The sequence below is a fragment of the Myiozetetes cayanensis genome, unplaced genomic scaffold, assembly GCF_022539395.1.
Source record: "Myiozetetes cayanensis isolate MyiCay16 unplaced genomic scaffold, myiCay2020 scf1, whole genome shotgun sequence".
NCBI lineage: Eukaryota > Metazoa > Chordata > Aves > Passeriformes > Tyrannidae > Myiozetetes > Myiozetetes cayanensis.
In genome coordinates, this window is record NW_026086604.1 from 28,334,221 (window position 1) to 28,356,869 (window position 22,649).

The following is a 22,649-nucleotide window of genomic DNA, read 5'->3' on the forward strand; positions in this document are numbered from 1 at the left end:
GAACAAGGAGCTCTGATCGAGCACAGCCTGTACCAAACTTTAAAATGCAAAAAGACAAATAAAACAAAGTTTGTATTGTTTGCTACAAACAAAGTAGAAAGAACCAAGACACACAAAGTAATGATGAGGAATTAATGGGGTGTAAAACATTTAAAGGAGGCAAACAAAGTGATGAGTCATATGGAAGGAAACAGAAATGCCCAATTTCAGTGTTCCAACAGTTCGGCAGTTTTCCAGCAAGAAAGTGATCATTTTTGTGGATTTAATACATAAATTTGCAATGAACAGGATCACAGATGCATTACATGTAAACAGCCAAAAAAGCACTAGTCATGTAGGTCTTTTAGGTGGTCTGGGAAAACTCAATCTGCTTTGTGCTGCCTTTGAATTCATCTAACAAACATGCTTAGTGAGCCTTATGAAGGTATTTTAAGGTACTGTTGACAAATTTGCTATATTTAAACATTCTGACTACCAACACTTTTGAACAAGTAAATTTAGCTTGCATATCTTTGGTTTCAGAGTTTTATTTTAAGAGAAGGTAAGTTATCAACAGGAAAATATTTTTTTCGATTGGTAAAAAACAGAAGCTGTATGAAATTATGTAGCTCCAGATACCCATGGCTCTTTTGATCACTTCATAATTCTGTTTTTACTTTCTGCTGTAGGAAAAACTTCCTTCTTGCTTTTATTTCTTGGTATGGAGGGAGGCCAGGGAGGAAACAGAAAGATATGGGAACACACTTTACAATATTGCAAACCAGTGCAGAGACAGAGCAAGAAAGGGAAGAGCAGACATTCTCCTTCAAACAGATACCTATCGGTATTTTCTGAAGAGATAAGATTCTTAACTATTCCACCTTTTAGGAATCTTTTCACAGTGAACACCAAAGCAGCTGCTGACAGTCTGGGCCACTACTGATCTAAACACCACCATGAACTTTTTGGGAAGTCATTCATCACTCACATATGACAGGTAGAAAAAAGCTGCAGAGTGTAAGACACAGGTATGAACTTAACACACCCGAATGCTGAACGATGCTGACAGTATGTACATGGAAGATGTATTTGCCCGGCATGTGTGAAATAGCATTGCAGTTTTCACAGAGTAAGATACACTATTAAGCCTATTTCTTTCAGTCAAACTTGTAACCTGCAAAATATGTCAGGGTCTCCTTGACAGGATCTTTTTTTCATTATCAGTGACTTGCATTAATTATAATCCCGTCCTTTAAAGCTACACATGAAAAGTATATAGTTTTTTCTACTGTTTTGCCTGGGATTCATCAGATCAATAAAGCTTGGTAACTAAATCATTATGTTTTTATTTTTTTATGAAAGATATTATATAAGCTTTCTTCTGATTCTTGCAATTTCCTTGCTATTCTAAAATATTTGAGTGAAGAGTACAGAAGCACTGAAGAAGGAACGGTGAACAGTTTAAATTAAATTTGAGTGACACTGTTGGGTTTTTATAAGCAAGTTGTACCAAACAATGTGGGACAAATAAATTCCACTCTTTTTGGTAGCTCTTATATGCACAGTAAGAGAAACAGACTAGAAAACTGGTCACAGATGCCATTTGAAGATGAGAAGAATTCCACAAAACTTCCACAGAAAAAAATGGACTTCATCAAAGGCTTGCAGAAAAATCTCCCTTGAAGATAAAAACCACTTCTTGCCTATGTCTTCTCCTAGGAAGCTTGAGGAAGGAGTCAAAATTATTTCAGCTATTAGATGAAGTATCTTTTCAAGAAGGCAATTCAAGTAGTAAAGACTACAGATGACAATTTGGTTAACTGCTTTCTTTCTGAAATGGGTTATTTGAAGTAACACAGTTTTAGCTCCCTCAAAGCACCTGGCAGAAAGCTTACATGTTGAGACAAGACCCAGGTGTAAATATATACTTTTTCTTCAGCTTCAGATAGATGAGAAAGCACCAAATATGTTCTCTTCCAAAACAGATTACTTGCCAAACCACGTATTTTCATCAAAAAAATAGAGCTAAACTATATACTGTCTCATAGATCCTGCTGGGGATGCTCCAGCAAATAAAAGGGTTGAGGTATTGCTCAGTGCAGATAACAGAGTAGCTTTTGTCACTTTTAAAATGAGAAGAAATTAAGAAAAAAATAAATTCTTACCTGTACAAAAAGCAGCAAAACATGCCAGTCAGTGAGACCAAAAAAGAGATTCTGGTAATGTTAAAGTTGCATATTTCACAAGTACTTGCAGACTTGTCATGATTAAATGTCAGGATGAGACCTAGGCATTCCCATTCTCCACATCATCATTCCAGTTTCCATGGAAAGAACATGCACATTGTGCACAGTCCAAGTAAGTGTGCTGTGGATTATCCAAGTGCAGATGGTGAGGCACTCAGTTGGCATTTCAGAGCTTATTCCAACCTTGGTTTATTCCTCTTGGGTTCAGAGACAAAAGGATTTCCAGAGAACAACAAAGGATCCTTCAGGAGTAACTGGTTATTGTCAGATACAGCTGTGTGCAGATTTCCCAGGTGAAACCAAGCAAATGAATACAAAAGCCAGAATGAGTTTTCATCAAGTTTTATGTGAGGCTCTGGAAGCAATCAGTAAATATATGGAAAGAGAAATACAAAGAGAAAGTAACCTGTATTCTGCTTTGGTTAGCTTTCAAGCAATCAAGTACTTGAAGGAATAAAGCTTGAATTAAACTTATGAATAGTTAGCCCTTTCAGTTAACAGACAAGCCAGCATTCAGCAAGGCCTTGCATGCAATCTTCTTTATTTAAAGAAGCACATGGATATTGACTTCAACTATTTCTCACTCTCAGATGTCACCTTAAATAACCAAAAATTCTGGTCAAACATGCCTAAAACAATGCTGAAGGGTAAAAGAAAACAGATTCTTTTCACATACAGGTACATAACACCCACTTCAACAATTTTTCTTTATTCCTAATAGGCCTCTATTCTATCTCTTTATACTTGATCACTTGTAAATTCAAGACCTCCAATTCAATGCCTTCAGTAGCTAAAGGATTTGAAAAATCTTCTCTTCTGATTCCCATTTTACACGTTAACTTCTCACAATTAATGCCTCTTTCTTTAGCTTGCTTTTAGCTTTCAAAGGCTGCTCCTGCATGGAATAAACCCTTATGCTTCACTATTTAATCCTACTGAATCTTTTCAAGCTTCCCTGAATAGTTTCTCATTCAGTGATACATCAAGTTAGATATCAACAGCCTTCAAGCCCAGTGTAAGATTTTGGCTTTCAGTGAGCTGACTAGCTGGAGAGAAGAACATGAACCTGTGAGAAAGACAAAACAAAAACCTCAACACAGAAGCCTTTGTTCCTTAGGTTTTAAGAAGTCTTTATAACCAAACTATAAGATAGAATCCCCTAGCTAATACCAAAATACATACACATGCAGAAAAGAAAAAGTTCAGAAGAGAGATCATGGCTACCTTTACTTCAGGTTACTCAAATTTATCTATTACTAATCTTTGGAAAAGGAATTACTCCCTCACTTACATTGGTCTCACATTTGTTAGTTCCACAGAGATGGCATTTTATATGGAGGAGGAGGGAAAAACTCAGCCACTGGACAAACAACTGACATATCAACATTAGTATGAATATACAATTAAGCTTTTAGCTCTTATATTTGACTTACACAGAAAGACACACACTAGATCCACCCTCCCACTCTTCTGATGACATTTAACTCCTATTTAACTTCTTTCAAACCTGTCCACATCTACGTCCTTTCTTACACAAGAATCTCTTCAGAGAGAGGACCCTTGGTGACAAAATAAAAGTCTAGTATTTTAGCCATTGTTATCAGAATGATAATTACTTTATTAATTAGCACTATATAGGGAGAATCAACCAAATAAAAGTGCTAAGTTATGACATGGATTTCACATCACACACAAGAAAACATATGTAGAAAGTAAAACTATTGAAAGTATCTACAACTGTTACTATAAAAACCATGTCACTCCAAAATATTTCTGCTTTCCTTGACAAGGCTTTCAAATGCCCTCAGAGAGTAGAGATAAATTAGAACACTTCACTGAAATTACTGCTCTATGAGCAGAACAGGAATACTTCAGAAAGGGGGATGGGAAGTTGAAATTTCTTCAACAGAACAAATGGCAGATATGATTAAGTAAGTGTTGAAGAAGAGTGTCACAGAAGGAACATCAGCTTAAAGACAGATATCACAGGAAAGCTTCCACCGTTTTCAGCAGCTTGAACAGAGAGAAGACAGTCAAATTAGCTAAAAATCTGGTCTGCCTCAACAGCAACCACATCAAAGGAGAGTCAGGTAAACTAAGAGGCTTCTAATACAAGAATTTATTTTCTAAGCAACATTCAAATCACCTACTGGGAAATGGCATCTAACTCACACCAATTCCCAGACCAAGTTTTGACTTGTTCAGAAGAACAAGTTGACATATATCAACAATGCACAAAAATCCTTGGCAACAGTTTAACAGTCATATATCAAACTGTTCTAGTCCTCAGCAGTATTCACAGACACTGTATAACTTAAAGCAAAGGTTACAACTCTGATCCTTCTGATAGCTATTCCATGAAAAAAACAACCCAAACCCAAACTCAGAAATTTGTAACCAAAATTCATACAAGAATAGAATTATGAAAGTGAATACTGAGGAGCAGTCCTGAGAGTGTAATAAATCACTACTAAACACAGAGACAACTGCTCCTCTCAAAAGGAGCTGGATAGAAGAGCTTACTTCACAAGAACATGCTTGGACACCAAAATGCGGTGCTCAGGTGCTGCCTTAGGCTCAAAGAATACACAGTGTTCAGCAATTGACTCAGATTACGCAGTCTGAAAAGTAGAGGAAACTTAGAATGGTTTTGGCAACTTCTTCCCCCTCCCACTGCAGTAGGAAATCAAAGCAACATACCACCACAGGAAGATGGGCAGTCATTTGGATGCTGATCCCAGAACAGTGCTGAAGTTTTCTTCTTTCTAGAATTCTGCCTCGTAGTTTGCTTAAGAAATCATATGCAGTTGTTTAAGGTATGCAACCTTAAACAATAAACGTCCAAATAAACGTCCAAGACAATATTTAAGAAATACTGTACTACCAGGAAAGACAACTATAAAATCAAAAATTTTACACTACAAAATTCAGTTTAAAAAAAAAAAAAGTTTGCAAAACTTGCAAGAGGAGTATCAGTCTCTGGCTTAGCCAGACCAAGAATGTTAGAGGAGGATGGAAGAAAAGAAATGCTAGCAAAGAGAGTACTTGGAGAACCTAGTACACTTACACAAAATATATTTGCATAGTGTGTTGTCTCACTGGAAATGCTGCTTAAGAAGCAGAGCAGCAGTCTGTAACGGATGAATGGACTTCAAAAATTGCTTCTATGAGGCACAAAAGTGAAAGGAAAGAGAATTTTCTGCTTGGAAGGAAATAGCACGGTTCAGCGTGCTGCAGCAGTCATCAGAAATCAGTACCTTTTTCTGGAGATTTGCATAAATAACTCTGATCTGCAGTCTTATCAGCTATACAATTGTGGGAAAACAATGTTTAAATAACAGTTTTCATCCCTTACTTCCAAATGTTGCCAATGAAAATGGAAGTGCTGAAAAATGTTTTGAGATCTTCCACGATGAAAGGTGCTGCATAAATAATACATTTCTCCAGTATCTGAAAAAAAGAAGATAGCAAAAATGTGTCTCCTTGCTCTTTGGTCTCAGCAGCAATTGCATAACTGTGCAGAGTGTACCACTGAAAAGTATCTTCCAGTGTGACAGTTAGCTAATGCATCACTCCCTGCAAAACACCTTCATGCAATTTCTTCCTTAAAGGCTAATGAAATCATTCCCCCTTATTACCTTATATTAAAAGCCTACTGTCACATGAACATGTAACAAATATGAAAGTATCACTGAGGAAGTGATGTTACATGCTTAAATTTCTTATCCAGCATCCGCGTTCCTCCGGGCACAGGGCTATCATGTTCATCTTCTATAAATACCCATTAAACTTGATCTGTTCCGGAGATGCTTTGTGCACGTGTTGGGGATGCGTGAAGGCTTTGCACCTGTTTTTACCATGTATCATTGATTCTGATTTTGTAAAATTGGAGAGAATGTTGCCATTGCACCAGCCAGGCCCTGGTAGTACCACACTAGGTATAGATACAAAAATTAGACTTCAAAGGACATGTAGCAGTGGTGGCTTTATTTTTGCATATTGTCACTTCGAGTGAATGACACTGGCATTATACAATTCTTACTACCATATCATATTATAGCTGCCATCCAACAAATCAACACCTGAACTCTCTGCAGGCACATAAACATATGGGGTAAAAATAAAAAAAAGAAGGGTTCCACAAAGCCTCTAGGTATTCAGGATAACTTGGAAAATTCCCTATTCAGGACAAATATTTTGCTTGGAAAAGGTTTTGGTGTTTGTAAACATTAGAACCCTGTATATAAACAAATATATGATAAAATGGGCTTATTTCACTGACAAAAAGCTGTAGTTCCCTTAGGCTTTAGAGGCATGCTGTAATCCATTTTGATAAGCTAGCTATGTCTCTTTCTCAAGTCATACAGCTTCTATATTTATGCAGACTCCATTCACATCTCTTATCACGCTTTGACTCCATGAGACCTTACAAATAACAGTTACTTAAAATGCAGCAATCTATTTTTAGGTTTTTTTAAATAGTTTCACATCATGCCTGCCTTTTAGAGTCTGAATTATTTTCACATGCTCCAATTCTTATATGCATTAACAAAAATTCTATTCTCTTTTATTTTCTCCTTGCCATGTCTGAACTCACAAACATTAGCTCAACCCAGTAAAGCTGCCATCATCCAACCCTCTTAAAACAAGAGAAATACAAAACAAAGGTAGGGTTTATGACCGATTCTCTGTTGCTCTATAAGGCCACACACTGTATTTTGTTCTTTCTTAAAATTAAAATATGCATTTTTGATATCCAGCTATCAACTTTTATGTCTCTTGTTAATGGCATCAGTTCCTTGCAGTCATCCAAAATATTATTTTATTGATCCTACAATGAAAAATAACCTAACAGGGGAACAAGAGATCAGCCCAACTGAAAAAGTAATTAGTAACTGGAAAAAATATGCATAGTGAAAAAAATGGAAAAGAAATGGGACATAAACAGAAGTTATTACGCTACTAGATAGAGTTCCTATATTCTGACCATTGCCCACCAGAAATAAATTTTCTGGAAGCATAAAAGAAAGTGACAAAGAATGAATCAAATATGAAAAGCCTATATATGCAGAAAGAGTGGACAGAGGAAGATGTTCTTGAGGAAGAAGAATGCGACAGATACATGTGAAAACTTGACTCCTGAGAAACTGAAAAGGAAACAATTAACATTACTCACATCATGACAATTAAAAAGGTCCCCAATTAAACATTAGGTAAAGAATTTTAAGCGAAAACAAAGAGACCTAATTCCTTACGCTCCACACGCACTGACTCATGTAGCTGCCAAAGGATAATGTGGAGCCTGTGAACAGAAATCAGATAAACCAAACACTGCAATGAGGACATGATGCCTCCTGCAATTAAACATAACAGTGCAAACACTGCTTTATGCTCATGGAACTCCTAATCAATGCTGAGCACCAAACACTGCGAGACTGTATCAAAAGATGATTACTCCATCTAATTTATTCATTACTTCTCTAAGCATCCTTTACTGGAATTTTGCCAGCCATCTTATTTTTATAGCAGATTTATATTCTCACAGGCTACATCTATAATATGCCACAGGGTTTTTCTGTTGAATAAGAAGAATTTTTTACCCACCCTATACAGTTTGAACAGGCATCTGACAGTCACTGTTCTAGTGTGAACAGCTATTTTTTAGTTTATTAGCAATACTAAACACAAACAATCAGTGCCATCTGTCATGTACCACAGGAATAAAAGTAAATTCTTCATATATATTTTATTTAAAAAAAAAAAAATCACAAAAAATCTAAAGCCACTCATCCTACTAGTTACTAGGAGCTTTTGCTAAATTTAAATGAGACACATATTTTGTTCCTTTTTTTTTTGTTGTACATTTTTCAGGGTATAATAGTGTTTTCTTGGAATTCACTAGCAACATGCATATATGAAGAAATTTCTGTGCCTCAAGCAAGTAACTTGGGAAGGCTGAAAGTAGCAGAGGCTGTTAACACTGATTGCGCTTTCAAACTTAAAGTAAACTGACACTTAACGTCAAGAATTTTTCTTGGTCTACCTGTGGATAGATTATTTCAAAGGAGAAATATATTTTTAACTTCCACTTTGACTGGGTTAGACAAAAAAACCAACCAACCAATTCAAAGACAAAGGTAGAGAGCTGCAGATCAGAAATATTAGGCAGAACTCAGGAAATTTTTTGAAAGCAAAGGTGAGAATCCAAAAAAAAACCAGGAGCTGGTGGAACATTTATTTACCTAAACTTAGTTTAGTCAGTTTAAAACTGACTTTCCCATTATATATATTTATATCTATATATCTGTATATATATAGATATCTATCTCACATATTAGGAAACACTCTTGGCCAAGGCTCAAGTTCTGCAGTTCTTACTTTCCCTTGCTTTGAAGTGCAAAATTGAGCTGCTATTGATCCTTGGCCTGATCACCAGCTGAACTTAAGACTCACAAATGTAGAGAATCAGTGTGCTCATGATTTTTTAAGTTCTTTAGGTTGATTAACTATCTGAATGGCAGCACTTTCACAGAACACACAGAACACCTTGTAAAGGATTCAGTGACAGCTCTCTCAATAAGCATCATGGCTTTGACTCTTCTGTGAGATTTACCTCTCTCCTACCTACTAACAGTCAGCAAGTGAAGTCAAGATGCTGAACAGGAACCAATTTAAGGCTGCTGCTGAAGTAATAATATCCTTTACCAATATGATCCACAGTATTTTAAGTGAGGTTTAACATGTACTATAAACAGTATCATGGAAGGGCCATTAATAAGCATCTGTGCTATTTTAAAACAACAGGTGGTGAGATCATTTCACCAAAGCTATGTGCTCACCATATGTGTAAGTAGAAATTCTGTAGGAGGCAGAAGGCAAATGAGTGAATAGTTAGCAAATATATATATTATATAATATATAAAATTATATGGATATATTAAGATCTGTATGATCTCATTAAAACTGCAGTACATTTTATGGGCTAGCTAACAGCTGCCAAGATAACTTTGATATACCTTTGGATCTTTTGGAGTAGTGCTGTAACAAAGACATGACACAAAGGGAAGCAAAAGTAAGAGAAACTAATATTGAATATTGGTATTAGACCTATTTGTCTATCACATCTGAGGACATACTGGGACATTAGTGCAGAAAAGGATGCATAACTGTGTAGAGACCAGGCAGTTGCTATAAAAGCAGGTCAAATTCCCTATGAATCCTGTAGAGGCAAAGAACAGCAATGTAAAAAATTTTTAAATTCATTTTATTAGAAGTTAGAAAACAACCAAAATTCTGCTACAGAAAACTACACTCTAGCTACCACAGGAATTCTTCCACTGCAGCTCTACTTCAGAGTTGATGTTTTATACTTGGTTCAGCCAGGGAAGAAGGGTAGAGATACATTGGAATCCTTTTACAATCACAGAAACATGACCAGGTTAGAAATGCAGCATATCTTCAGTATGTCAGGGAAGACAAAACCCTTACTGGTGCTATCATAAGAATTAAAAGGAAAAAAAAAAAATTTTTTTTTGGTCTGACTGGGACATTTGCACCTCCTGTCCTATCAGAGTCCATTTTGTGTTACTTTCTCCTCTGATAAGATTATATTTAAAGACTGGGATATGTACTGGAAACATACAGTTCTAGTACAATCAGATTGTTTTGTTTTATAATGTTGTCTTATTAATTTTATAGGACTACAGAATATGAAGACTTCCTCAAAGCTAAGCTCTCAACGCATCATGAAAGCAATACATATAAATGGATTCACGCTTCTGTTCCTGTTACATGCAGTCTCCTTCAAGGGAAAGGCTTAAGTCAGCCTGCTGTTTCAAGAAGCATACGCAAACTCTGCACTTCTATCTCCATATTTCATAGTAAACTCAGGGGCTCATTACCCGCGTTGTGAAGTGCTGACTTACCTGACTACATCAAATCCAAGATAAAAAGATAATCAATGCCTGTCTTGTTCCCACCACTAATATATTTTAAATGAATAAAACTCTTATCTTAGAGTTTATTAAGCTCTCCTTAACGATTGCTACTTTTGCAGTTGACTGGGCACTCACATAAAGATCTTCTATTGACAATAATTAGTTCACATTTGCATAGTAGAAGACAAAGTTTCAGTTTATGCCTGGCATTTATTTTTCAGATGGAAATGTCTTCTTTCCTAGAAATGTTAGCTATGCACAAGAAGCAAATTTGGAAAGTGTCAATGCATTGGCTTTTCAAAAGAATAAATGGTATCACTACTGTTGAAATACTCTTGATTGTTTCTACATGCTAAAGTACATAGTTTTAAGTTCACATTTGAATATTTGTCCCCTTACACCCTGCTCAAGCTTTTCTTCAAGGAATTCTTAAACTTGAAAAAATAATCCAACTAAAAGCCTAGTAACAACATAACTGAAAAAAGACATGCTTCCTCTGAAATATGGTTATTTCAGCTAATTCAAACAGCACTTAGAAACATCAGCTTTAAATATTCTCATAATAATAGAAAATACATTTAACTGAATTGTTCCATTTCAACCCTTGGAAAGGACAAGTGGAATCAAACCTCTGCAACTTCAAGTGCATTCAAGGTCACTGGGTTTTCCAGTTTGTTCTCCTAAGGAAACAAGCTTTATGCAAACATACCCATATGGCCCCCACTCATAAAACTTGGGCAAATGAACCTCCTGTTTCAAAGGCTGACTGCGGCCTAGAAATCTCAAAGATAATTAAGCTCTTCCAAATCTGAAGAACTAACCCAGATGATGTGTTCCAAAATAGCAGAACCTCTGAGGAAAAGGCAACTAAATCTCAGCTGCTACCCAGTCTGTCTAGCACCAACCAGCTGGCCAACGAGGCTGTTCTTCCAGTCAGCGGGGCTGCTGCCCCAGATCAACCACAATAAAGATGCTTTTCTCTGCTTGGCAGAGGTATGAAAGTTACAATAACAGAAGGAGGAAGAAGAGTTCTAGGAGAGAAATCTTAGGAAATGGATTTACACCAGTTACGCCATTTAACTAAATTCACATTGATAATTAAGCACACTTTTTTTTTCTGTGGACACATGCACATTACACCATTTGCCTTTGGAGTACACAAGATAAAAACAAAAGTAATTCAAGTTTGCAGTATGGCTCTTCACCAAATAATCCTTGACACCATGTTGTTTTAAAAAAATGTTACCAGTCTTTTGAAATATTATTTAGGTTTCCCAGAAAGCACAAAGAGCTAAGTTTACTGGGAGAATACTGCGTCAACATTAATGAGTACTCATACTACCCTGTGTTTGCAACAATTGACCAGGAGGCCATTCTGTGAAGAAATTGGCTTATATCAACATGGGTGGACTAATACGAGAAGCACCTGAACCCAGCTACATGGTTTCTTTTTTCAACCAAACACAACTACAGAAGAAATCAGCCAATGACTACAACATTTCAACCACTGAGACAGTCAGCCATGCTCTATTTTAGAAAGGAAAAAACAGTAGAAATATCCCAACCAACACTTTCAAGTGTTTTACAGGAACAAAATAAATGCTGGTAGATAAAAGACACAAGTTTGACAAAATGAGATTTTTTTTTTTTCTAGCCTGAAATACATACATTGGATATACCATGGTGTGCTTAAAGCAACAAGCCTACATGGGGTCATAGTTAATGACTGTTCTTCAGGGCCAAGACTTGCTTGTTGGACTGATTTCTAACACTGCAATTCATCACTCACTCTTTGTTTTAGCCTTGTGAAGCCTCAGCTGTCTTTTATACACATTTTCTGTCTCTGTAGCCATCCATCATTCATCTTCTGCACACCCAGCAACATACTGAGGCAAATACACTTATTTAAACATCTTCCCAGAAATAACAAAAACAAACCAAGCAACTCCATTACCTCTGTTAGTACTACTTCTGTCACTAGCACCATGATCAGAGGATTCAACCAAGAATCCCACAACTGTCTGAGCTTCTCTCTGAACACATAGGGTTCCTTTAAGATGAACATATAGGTAAACACACATCGAATAAAATAACCTTCAGCTTCCAGTACCTTGCTTCCTTTTTCATTAAGAACAGATTAATACCTGATCCTTTACTTCCCAGAGCATTCACTGTTTTAATATCCAAACCACACAGAGCCATTAACCATTACAACCGCAGACAGTGCTTATTCTAATGATCTGCACACTAACCTTAGCCTCCTTGCCCTAAAGCCTAGCTGCTTTAGGGCAAGCTTTTTTTCTTAGAGAACAAATTTTAAAATAATAAAAAAAGTAAATAGGCCGGGCAGATTTTTTTCCCCTTCTACTCAATTCCAAAACACTTCTCATTTGGCGTTAAGACCTGTGTATGCACCATAAACAACGTGCAATGTCAACAGCCAACCTACAATCGGAATGCCCTCTTGTTTTTTCCACTTCTACAGATGATATGGTGGAAGAGCAAGTCAATAATTCTTCCATAACACAAACACGCATTTGAATTTTGCTGCTATTTTGTTCATCACGAATCTTGTGCTGGATGATAAAAACGGAAAAAGAAAAAAACCACACGTCTCCGAAAAAGTCAACAGAATCCATTTTGGTGTAAGGGCTGGTTCACCAACTTCTACACTCTCTAGTTTCCTGTGAAGCGACTTCCAAATGCAGGACTGCACATGAGACGACATCCTTTTTTGCTGCTGTTCTCCCGAAACCCTTCTGCCCTAAGATGTCTTCCCCGTCACTTGGGGAACGCACATCGGGCCGAGGAGAGCCCGGGGAGCGCGGGGCGCGATCCCGCACCTGCCGCAGTGCTCGCAGTGCTCCCGCCCTCGCCCCCGTCCTGTGCTGCGCCACTGACAAAATGCCCCTCGGCCGCGCCATCCCTCCTGACACGGGCACCGGGAGCAGCCCGGGCCGCTCAAGGGGGCTGGCACGGGGCCACCGCACATCCTGGCAACGACAGATAAAACGCAACACTGTGGCTCTTCGGAGAGGGCAGCCTCGCCGCTTCTGGAGGGAACGGCGGGAGAATGGAGGAGAGGGGAAGAGAAGGAAGCTCGGTGGGTCAGCACAGCCCCAGCCCGTGCCGGCGCTGGGCAGGCGGGGGGGCCGGAGCGTTCCCCCGGCCGGGCAGCGCCGCAGCCCCCGCGCCCGCAGCTCCCGCTCACCTTTCAGCGACCGGCTCAGCGCATCTTCCTCCCTCCCTCCCGCAGCGGCTGCTGGTGGCGGCCCAGAGCCCCTGGGCTCTGCGGGTGCCCGGCGCTGTTCCTTCCTTAGCTGGCAGCAGCTCCCGCTGTCACTTCACCCCCACATCCCGACGCCGCCGGCAGCTGCTGCTGCTGCTCCTAAATTCACGGCGCTCCGGCGGCATGAAGTCATCCTCCCCGCCCCCTCCCCGGGCCGCCGCACTCCGCTCCACCGCAGGGGGGGAGGCGGCCCCGCTGCCCGGCAGCCCGAGCGCCGCGGGGCTCTGGCGCTGCCCCCGCACCGGAGGGCCGGCGGTCCCGCGGGAATGCACGTACCCGGCTGCACGGGAGGCTGCGGGGGCGGCACCGTCCCCCGGCGCTTGGCGGCGGGTCGGGGATCCCTCCCCGGGCACGGCGGCGGGATGGGCCGCTCCGCCCCGCTCAGCCCTCCCCTCCCCGGAGTCCCCTCCGCGGGCCGTGGGAGCGCGGCGCTCCCGCCCGGCTGAGGAGGCTGTGTCTGCCGCTCCAAGCGCTGTGCCCGCCACCGGGTCCGCGCCGCCGGCCCGCCCGGCCGTACCCGGCTGAGCGGCGGGGAACGCAGCAGGGCAGCGCTGCAAGGGCGAAGGAGAGCCTGCCCCGGGAGAGCCGTGTGCTTGTCTCGCTGTTCGAAGGAAGGTCCGCTGTAAGCGCTCGTGCTCGTGTGTGGGCACCCAGTTCCCACTCTCACCTCCCGGCCTCAGGGCGCGCCAGCCCTCCGCAGCCCGCGCCCCTAAAAATGCAGCGCTCCCTGGGGTGGAGGGGAGTTTCTCCGGCAGCAGCTCCTGCCCTGTGCCTGGAAGGGGAGAACAGAGGAAAGGCACTGTGCTGTGCTCAAGGTCACATGGGCACGCTTCTCCCTTACCAAGGGCGTCCTGATACTTCTGAGACCCAGCAGTAGGCATCATGTCTATTTTTGTTATTCAGAGAGTGCTGAGCACGTACTGAGTAACCAACAGGCTCATAAAGAAGGCTGGATTCCTATCACAGTTTACAATCCCACGACCCATCCCATGTGCAGGACAAGCAGAGTTATGTTGCTGCATAAATAACACCAGGCAGTCAGTTCAGATAGATAATACATGTCACCAGTGCATGTCAGATCATTGTAGTCTGAGAGCTCTTCATATTTTATGAGCAAAGCAGGGTTGTGTCTGGTCAAGAAAAGTCAGGCTGGACAAGCTCCCAGAAAAACCAAACACCGGAGTTTCCAAAGTGCTATGCCAGCGAAATTGACCTGGTGGTCAAGTGGTGCCTCAGCAAGGTTTTGGAGTTGACCCACGTTGGAAATGTTCATGACTTCCATGGTGGTAAGGTCTAAAACAAGAAGAGCTGCTTCAGTGGCCTTGGTATAGATAGAACAGTTGTCTGTAGCGGTAGAGTGAAGCAGAAAAAGAGAGAAGAATCTCATTAAGGTGAAGTCCTTAGTCTCTCAGAAGAAATACAAAAGCTCTGAGCCTAAGTTCGTCTTTGGAAATTAATTGTGTTTATTTTTATAGCAGCTATGGTAAGGCTTTTCACCTTAGCCCTACAGTTGTGCTGTTTTGGGCTGCCTCTGCTTACTTCCTGCCTTGAACCTCTTCTGCTAATTGGCAGTGCAGACCTAAATGTGCAGCACTGGCAGCATCTCAACAGTGATATTTAATTTCAGTAGACAGTGTGTTAGGTGATCAAAGTGTTATAAGTAAAATGAAACTGAGTTGAAATATAGTAATAAAAATTTATTGAAGATTTATAGAAAATGCAAATAAGCAAAACAGCATGCTGGGCGGCCGGGGAGACTCCTGCTCCACTCACGGCGCGCAAGCGCAGTAAGCAAAACCAGTAACTTTTATTCCCTTATCAGTTTCCCTGCCATAGTTACTTGTTCTCCTTCTATTGGATCTGAGTTTGCAGGTCTGGTTCTGGTTGGTTTCTTTGCAAGTCCGTTTTAGTTGCCAGGTGCTTTCCTGTCCATAGTTTCAATCAGTATTTAGTCCTCGAGGCCTAGTGTGCAGCTCAGTGCCCAGGCATCTCCAGATGTCCATCTTGGATACTCTGTATCATTCCCGCTCCTGACTCTTTGATTCTTGTCCTTCCCTCCGTTACTTTATGCTTGCTATGAGACAATAAGCTTTTTATAAAAGTAAGATACAAAAATATTTACTTAACAAGGCACAATAGTTTGTCTTTCAAGCTTAAGAAATGCAAGCTACATGCTTATCAGCTTACAATGCTGATAGATTAATGAACCATTCTACAACTGTACAGTCTCCTAACCGTAACAGAACAGTGATTATAATAACATATATATATATAAGAATATAACATGCACTACAATTTAATGAGTAAATTTCTATTATTACTAATTTGATGAGTAAATTTAACTATTACTACTTATTACAAAAGGGTCATCTCCACACACACAGAGGAACTGGGAAGCACTTGGGCAGGCAGGAGAGCCCAGTCAGAGGAAAGGAGCCCGTGTCCAGCCCCTTCCAGGGAAGCCTCAGCCCCACTGAAGCTGGGGGAATACCCAGCAGCCAACCAAAAACCTCTGTGTATCACCTCACAGACTGAGGGTGTTAGCCACCTAGGGGCACAGGACACATAATAGGAAGAATATGTTGGGGTTGTTAAGGCTTATTATGGGATGTTTAGAGCAAGAGTCAGAGGCAGGAGAAGGAAGGGATCAAGTGATATGGGTGATATAGGAATGAACAAGTGTGAGAAAATAGTCGGTTAAGGAGGTAAATAGGGCTAGTCCTGTGTAAACAAATTGCTGGTCAGTATGCTCGTCTGGCTATGCTCTGCTCTTGATCAGCACAGTCTCTCCTAGACTAGACTATTTCTAAATCTTACTGTGTGAGAGGTCTCCCTGTGTGTCTCGGTATGGGGTGCAAGTGCCAGCAGCAAGAGTCACGCTTCAGGTTACAGGGACCCATGCCAGAGAGGAGGTAGGATTTCACCGTTGCTGTCATCTGTATTTACTTGAGTGTTTCTGTCTACACTGATCTGTGTGATTGGCCATGTGCATATTTGTATATATATTTGTATATACGTCCATTGTATTTATGTGCCTGTTAGGAATATGTGTTCAGAATTGCTACTGACTAGACTTAGGAAAATGTTGCTATGGCAGCCTCTCTTCTGTTGGGCTATATGGTTCAGCAACTCATAACGCAATCCACTAAATGATCAGCATACTAGAAAATCCTTCATCTGTTAAAAAGCAAGAATTATCATTATTATTATTATTTAATTATTATTATTTATTTGGTAACAATACATTCCAGACTGAAGAAAAGCAAATACTCTTCGCCCAAGTTTTAATTAGTACTATTCAATATACATAATTGCTAAAACCAAGGAATAACACATGGGTAAGACACCTATAGGATTTTATTTTGTAGAAAAACCTATAGGTGTTTATCCTTTAGCAACATTCAAAGAGCCTGTTTCACACAGAGAATGGAATATTTGATTTAGTAATTATGGATTCAATCAATTTAAAATGAATACCAGTATAAATTGATTGAAATCTAAGTACTTCAGCTTTTAAAAAGTATACTGTAGGGAAAATAGAAGGAAATAGTGAAATCTGTTGAACTTCTGAATATGGGGAAAAGTCTGGAAATTTCTTTAATAAGTAAGAAGAACATTGTATAAAGAGCACTCAGTATTTATCTGCAAAGGAAGTGACTTCAAACAAGACAGTAGAAGTAGTAGGAGGAGAAAGCTGAGGCTTAGAGCTAAGAATTAGAAAGGATATGAGATTTGCCAGCTTCCAAAGTAGATTGTTAAAATAAATATTAAAAGGTGCATCACTTGTAAAAATGTAAAGAAATCACAAAATGAGGAAGTTGAGCTCTTTTTTAGTGAAGATGGGATGAAAAATCTTGATAATGGCTGACTGGAGTGAAGTGTGGAGCAAAGGAAAAACAATGAAGGGGAATGAATGAATGTATACAAATGGGTTATTATACTGCTTCCACAGTGAAATTAAAATCAAGAGTGTGTTCAAGTCACAGGAGTAAAACTCCATCTAAATTTTTTAAGTCAAAGGTGGTACCTCATTCCTGAAGATAGTCAGGCAGTACCAGTATTTAAGAAAAGAGAAGAGACCTAGAAAATTTCAGTTACATGACCTAGTTGGTGATAGCATGCAACACTGAAATTCAGGGATGTTTTTACTAAAGAACCCATTTGATAGACTACAGAATATAGAGATAAGTGTACATGTGAAAGATTAGGTATATGAAGGATGTCAAAAAGTTGTCCTGTTAAGATATCACTCTGGAGAAAAGTTAGGGATAGCATTTCAAAAATTTGGATTGGATATTTTTAATGCGTTTTCAGTAGTGGTATTGGTAAGTAAGTACAAATTAATTAAAATTGGGTAAAAAACATGAGCAATATACAGGAAGTTTAGAATTACATACTAGCCAGATGAGGAGCAAAATTGTAGAGCTGGGATGAAGTTTTAATGGGAAAAAAGGCAGAACTTTCAATTATACACTAGAGACTCAACATCTGAAAATCACAAAGGACAAAAAATCATAAGTATTAGAGATTATGGAATGACTCTGAGCTAGCAGTGTGGTAAAGTTTTGAGAAGGTAAAGTGTATTTTTATCGCATATCAGCTGTGGCTAGTATAGATACAAAATTTTGTTGGCCTGGTTGAATCTCACCTTACCTGTTTGAGTTTGCTGTGGTAACACTTGTCAGTAGAAAGTGTGTTACAATTAACAAATAGTTTTACAGAAAGCTCTTTCTTCTTTGCAATTACCAGTGACTTGCAGACACTTCAATCAAGTGGTCAAGTAGTGACCACTGCTATTTCTGACCAGTGAAAAATGAGATGAGATGGCAAGAATCAAGTCCATCCGGAGAATAATTTGTAGGAAGTGTGTAACAATGCAAACATGCACGTATACATGAGCTGTGAATTGTAATAGTAGAAGATACTTTCATACATTGCTTCTGGGTTTGACTTCAGCGTCTCTGTAACTTAGAGAATGTGTGTGTCTTTCCTGAATTCTGGGTCTATGTTCAGAGACAGAGAAAGGTAAACTCCTATGGGCCTACTTTTCATTTAATTTTCACCTAGTCATTTACTGCACCAAAATCCTATGCCATAGATTGTGTAGCAGTACATTGTGTAGCTTATTGGAGCTTTCTGAATCTCTCTTGTTAGGAAATACTTCATTGCAGTCTTGCTCACGTATACATATGTCAGCATATACTTATGTAGAAATTATATACGACTTTTCATGAGCATTAGGACCTTCAGGAAGTTCTTAATGAAATGAAGTCCCCTGGAGGTAACTTAGCTTTGTTACTAGTCTGCTTGGTACCAGTGGTAAAAGTGGCATAGACCACGAGGGTTGGTGGAAATGGATATGATTTACACGACGTCTTACTAGTGAAGGCATATGTTTTATGAAGAACTGTTGTGGTTTAGACCAGATAGCCACTTGCTAGTGACCCCCTACAATGGGAAGAAGAGAATTGAAAGGATAAAAGGCAACTGGAGGGTTGAGATAAAGATAGTAAAACAAAAACCATGCACACAGGCAAAGCAAAACAAGGAATTCTTTGAATGTTTTTCCATCTGCAGGCAGGTGTTCAGCCATCTCCAGGAAAACAGGTCTCCATCACGCAAAATGGTTGCTTAGGAAGACAAGTGGCATCACTCTGAGTATCCCCCTGTTCCTTCTTCCCCCAGCTTTATATGCCGAGCATGATGCCATGTAATATAGAATATCCCTGTTCAGGGTCAGGTGCCCCAGCTGTGTCCCCTCCCAACTCTTTGTTCACCCCCAGCTTGCTCGCTGGTGGTATGAGAAGCAGAAAAGGCCTTGACGCTGTGCAAGCCCTGCTCAGCAGTAATGAAAACATCCCTGTGTTACCAACACTGTTTTCATCTCAAATCCAAACTGTAGCACCATACATAGCTTTTATGAAGAAAATTAACTCTACTGCAGCCTGTAGTACAAGAACATAAGAAGATACAAGGACCACTGCACACAGGCTTCTTTAAAGTTTATATTCCTGAAACTAGGAAAATTGGTTGTACCGAGTATAAAAAAGAACTCATATCTCCTGACCAACTGTTTATGTGGCAATTACCTATGTTAAGTTCTTTTCATGCCTTCCGAAAATTCTGATTCTTTTGGAGTCTCTGCAGTGCAAGCCAATGTGCTATTTCCTGGAGAGCAATAGATAATTCTGTTATAACTAGATAAGTTATCATCGTTTGCCATAAGCTTTTTTTCCCCTTTTAATATTAAACTGAGTACTAATGTACACTTTAATAACAGGGTTTTTCTGGATTTCCTCAGACTACAGTTAAATGAAAGCATGACAATGAATAAGCAGTTTTAAAGAAATTTTACTAGTTTTTGTAACAGATCTGGGCAAAAATTTTACATAAGCATTCAAAAAGTGACAGAAAAAAACAATTGTCACATGCCACCAGCAGTGAAGTTTAAGATACTGAACATTATTTTACGGTTCCCATGGAGAATATAGTAGAGTACAGTCCCTGCTGGATATCAAAATAGTCTTACTGATGTTGAAATACTATGTGGGAATACAGCATAAGAACCCTGCATTACACCTCTTAATAAGTTAATGCCCAGCCAATCCCTCTGACACTGCTTATAATTTCAGGCCCCACAAATAAAATTATACACAAAATAAAAACTGCTATAGGCTTTCTACTAAGAATAGACAGTATTTAAAAATGTTGATATTAGAAGTATTGTTTCTGCAGATATTTTTTAAAAACAAATAGATTAAGCTGTCTCTCCATGACCACGGTTTCAATTCTCTACTCCTTCTTTCTTTATTCTTTCTTTCTATTAAAGCTTTATAAGCCTTTAAGTAAATGAAGTAAATGAACACATTTTCTTCAATTGGTTGAAGTGTAATGCCTATGGCAGAAATAGTGACTCAAAAGTCCTCTGATGAAGAACATTGCAAGAGGAAATACAGTGTCAACAATATCCAATAGACTTATAACTAAAACCATCATCAGGAAAATACTTAAAGTAGTGATGTATTTCTGCAGTCATTCCAAACCATTTGGGAGGGAATAATTATTTAAGTAAATTCTGATTGATCACTTGATAACTATCAAAAGAATATTAATTAAAAAGGATTCAGTACATTCTTTTCTAATCTTCAGCAACAGGAATTTTCAAGTAACACGGTCTGGTTGCAAATGGTTTAGAATAATCAAACTCTGGTTGCAGAAAGCCTCTTCCAGTGTTTTTCAGTATCCTCCTCTTAAGCTAGTTGCATATTTTCTTAGACTGGGACACTTAAGTTTTCAAGGCAGGGACTGGTCAAAGATTTGTTTCGTACAACATTGTTAGGCACTAGCGAAATACACTGATAGTAATTTACGATGCTTAATAACACTATGATGTTTTGACTTTTATCAACAAGACCCAGTTCAATCCAAAGTTACAAGTTGTTTCAGCTGGAAGCTGTGTGTGTACAGGGGGAGATCGTAGCCCTTAGCCTCCCTGACGTAAATAGGAACAGATGTGTTCTCCTCTTTTTTTCCCCTTGGGACTTCCAGTATTGTCTTAGTAGAAAAGAAGTCTGATTTCTTAACATTTTAAATTACAACCTTGTTTGTGTCTTATTTTCCACCGTCAGCTTCATTGCTTGTTTATACATTTTCTAAACTTTGTAGGAATAATAGTCCTATTGTAGCATTTTCTATGCTTAAAAATACATTACTAGAATTGGGATACAATGCATCCTTCCAAGTGGGAAAAATAACTTACAAAGATAGAGTGCTGTTATAATCATATGCCATAAGGGAAGAAATTAAGACATTAAGCAATCTCAATTCAGCATTAGCCATAATGTTTTCTAGGTTCTTGACTTGTCAACCTTCACTTCTCACATTTTTAAGTTTAGTATGGGGAATGTGATATTTTTAAATTAAAAAAAAATACTGTTGTGATAATTCTGATACCTACATAGGTCTTCCATATGCTTAGTTGCATTAATGGATATCTAGTGATCTAGTGAAAAGTTGTCCCCAACAGGGGTTGGATTAGGTGATTTATAAAGGTCCATTCCAACCCAAAACATTCTATGAGATTAAAGTGAGATGTCGTAGGACGTTACCTTTTGCTTCCACATCTATTTGTCAACATGAGAAAAGCAAAAACTGGAGAATCTTGACATATGTTGTTCGTGTCCTCTTCTAACTCTGTCTTTGCATCCTATTGGATCTTCAAGCTCTTTCCTATCTTCAGGTTTCTTATACCAGCCCCCACAGATGTTAGTTGCTCCTCATTCTTTCTACTAGTATTCAATGTAGCTCCTCTTCAGATTGTGGGATTTCCACTTCCTAATAATATATGGTGACGAAAAATGAATTAGAGGATCTGTAGTTCAATCTCACTTCCTTTTCATCTCCTCCCAACTGCCAAGTGGCATTTTGGCCTGTCACCATATCCCATCAGCTCTTTCTGAAAAGCCTGAGCCAATGTACTCCTCTAATATGAACCAATTCTTTGCTCACGTGACTTTTGCATTTAAACTTTGCATCTTCGTCTTCCGTGCAGTCTGATGCCAGATAGATAGAGTTGACTGTCACAGAATAAACAAAGTGAAAATTTCAGCTTTCCAGAGCTGGTACCAGGTAAGTAGTTAATGAAAAGTCCTGTCGACTCTTCTCTGGAGTGTGTTTTGTGAGAGTGGGATCTTAGAAGTGGTTGTTGTTCAAACTCCCCAGTTCTCTCTGGGCATATGCAGTTTTCAGACTTCCAAGGATTTCAATATATTTGAATATTAGTGTTTATTTCAGTTCTTTATCCAAAACATGTGGACTAAAGAGAGCTCATCAGATTTATTTTTATACTGGTTAGAGTTACTCTGACAATTTTTGGAAGAAAATAATTTTCTTATAACATTGAAGTACATTTTGAAGCTTGCACAACTCCTAACCGTATAGGTCAAATGATTAAAATTTGCAAACATAATCAAGAGTAAAAGAGTCAAGTCCAAAATGGGGAGTAATTCCTGTAGCAGAGAGGCTATTCTTAGTGTAGGTCTGTGTGCAGTGTCCACATTTCATTTTACTTAGATGCCTTCCAAGGAGTTCAGCTTCAATTCATGTTTAGCATTTAATGTACAGCAGGTGTTTCTTTAACTGTCATTGATACAGATTTTAAATTCTGTAAAGTTTTAATCCTGATTTCAGATTTCTTCT

At 39.2% G+C, this 22,649-nt stretch overlaps 1 protein-coding gene across 1 annotated transcript in view; it reads right to left on the reverse strand.

The window, feature by feature from the left end:
• Positions 1-13,541, reverse strand: part of PKIA (cAMP-dependent protein kinase inhibitor alpha) — a 43,622-nt gene extending 30,081 nt beyond the window's left edge. Inside the window, exon 1 of the mRNA XM_050313761.1 lies at positions 13,374-13,541. The gene's annotated coding sequence lies outside the window, so the exon portion shown is untranslated. The remainder of the gene's footprint in view (positions 1-13,373) is intronic.
• Between the last annotated feature and the right edge of the window lie 9,108 nt (positions 13,542-22,649).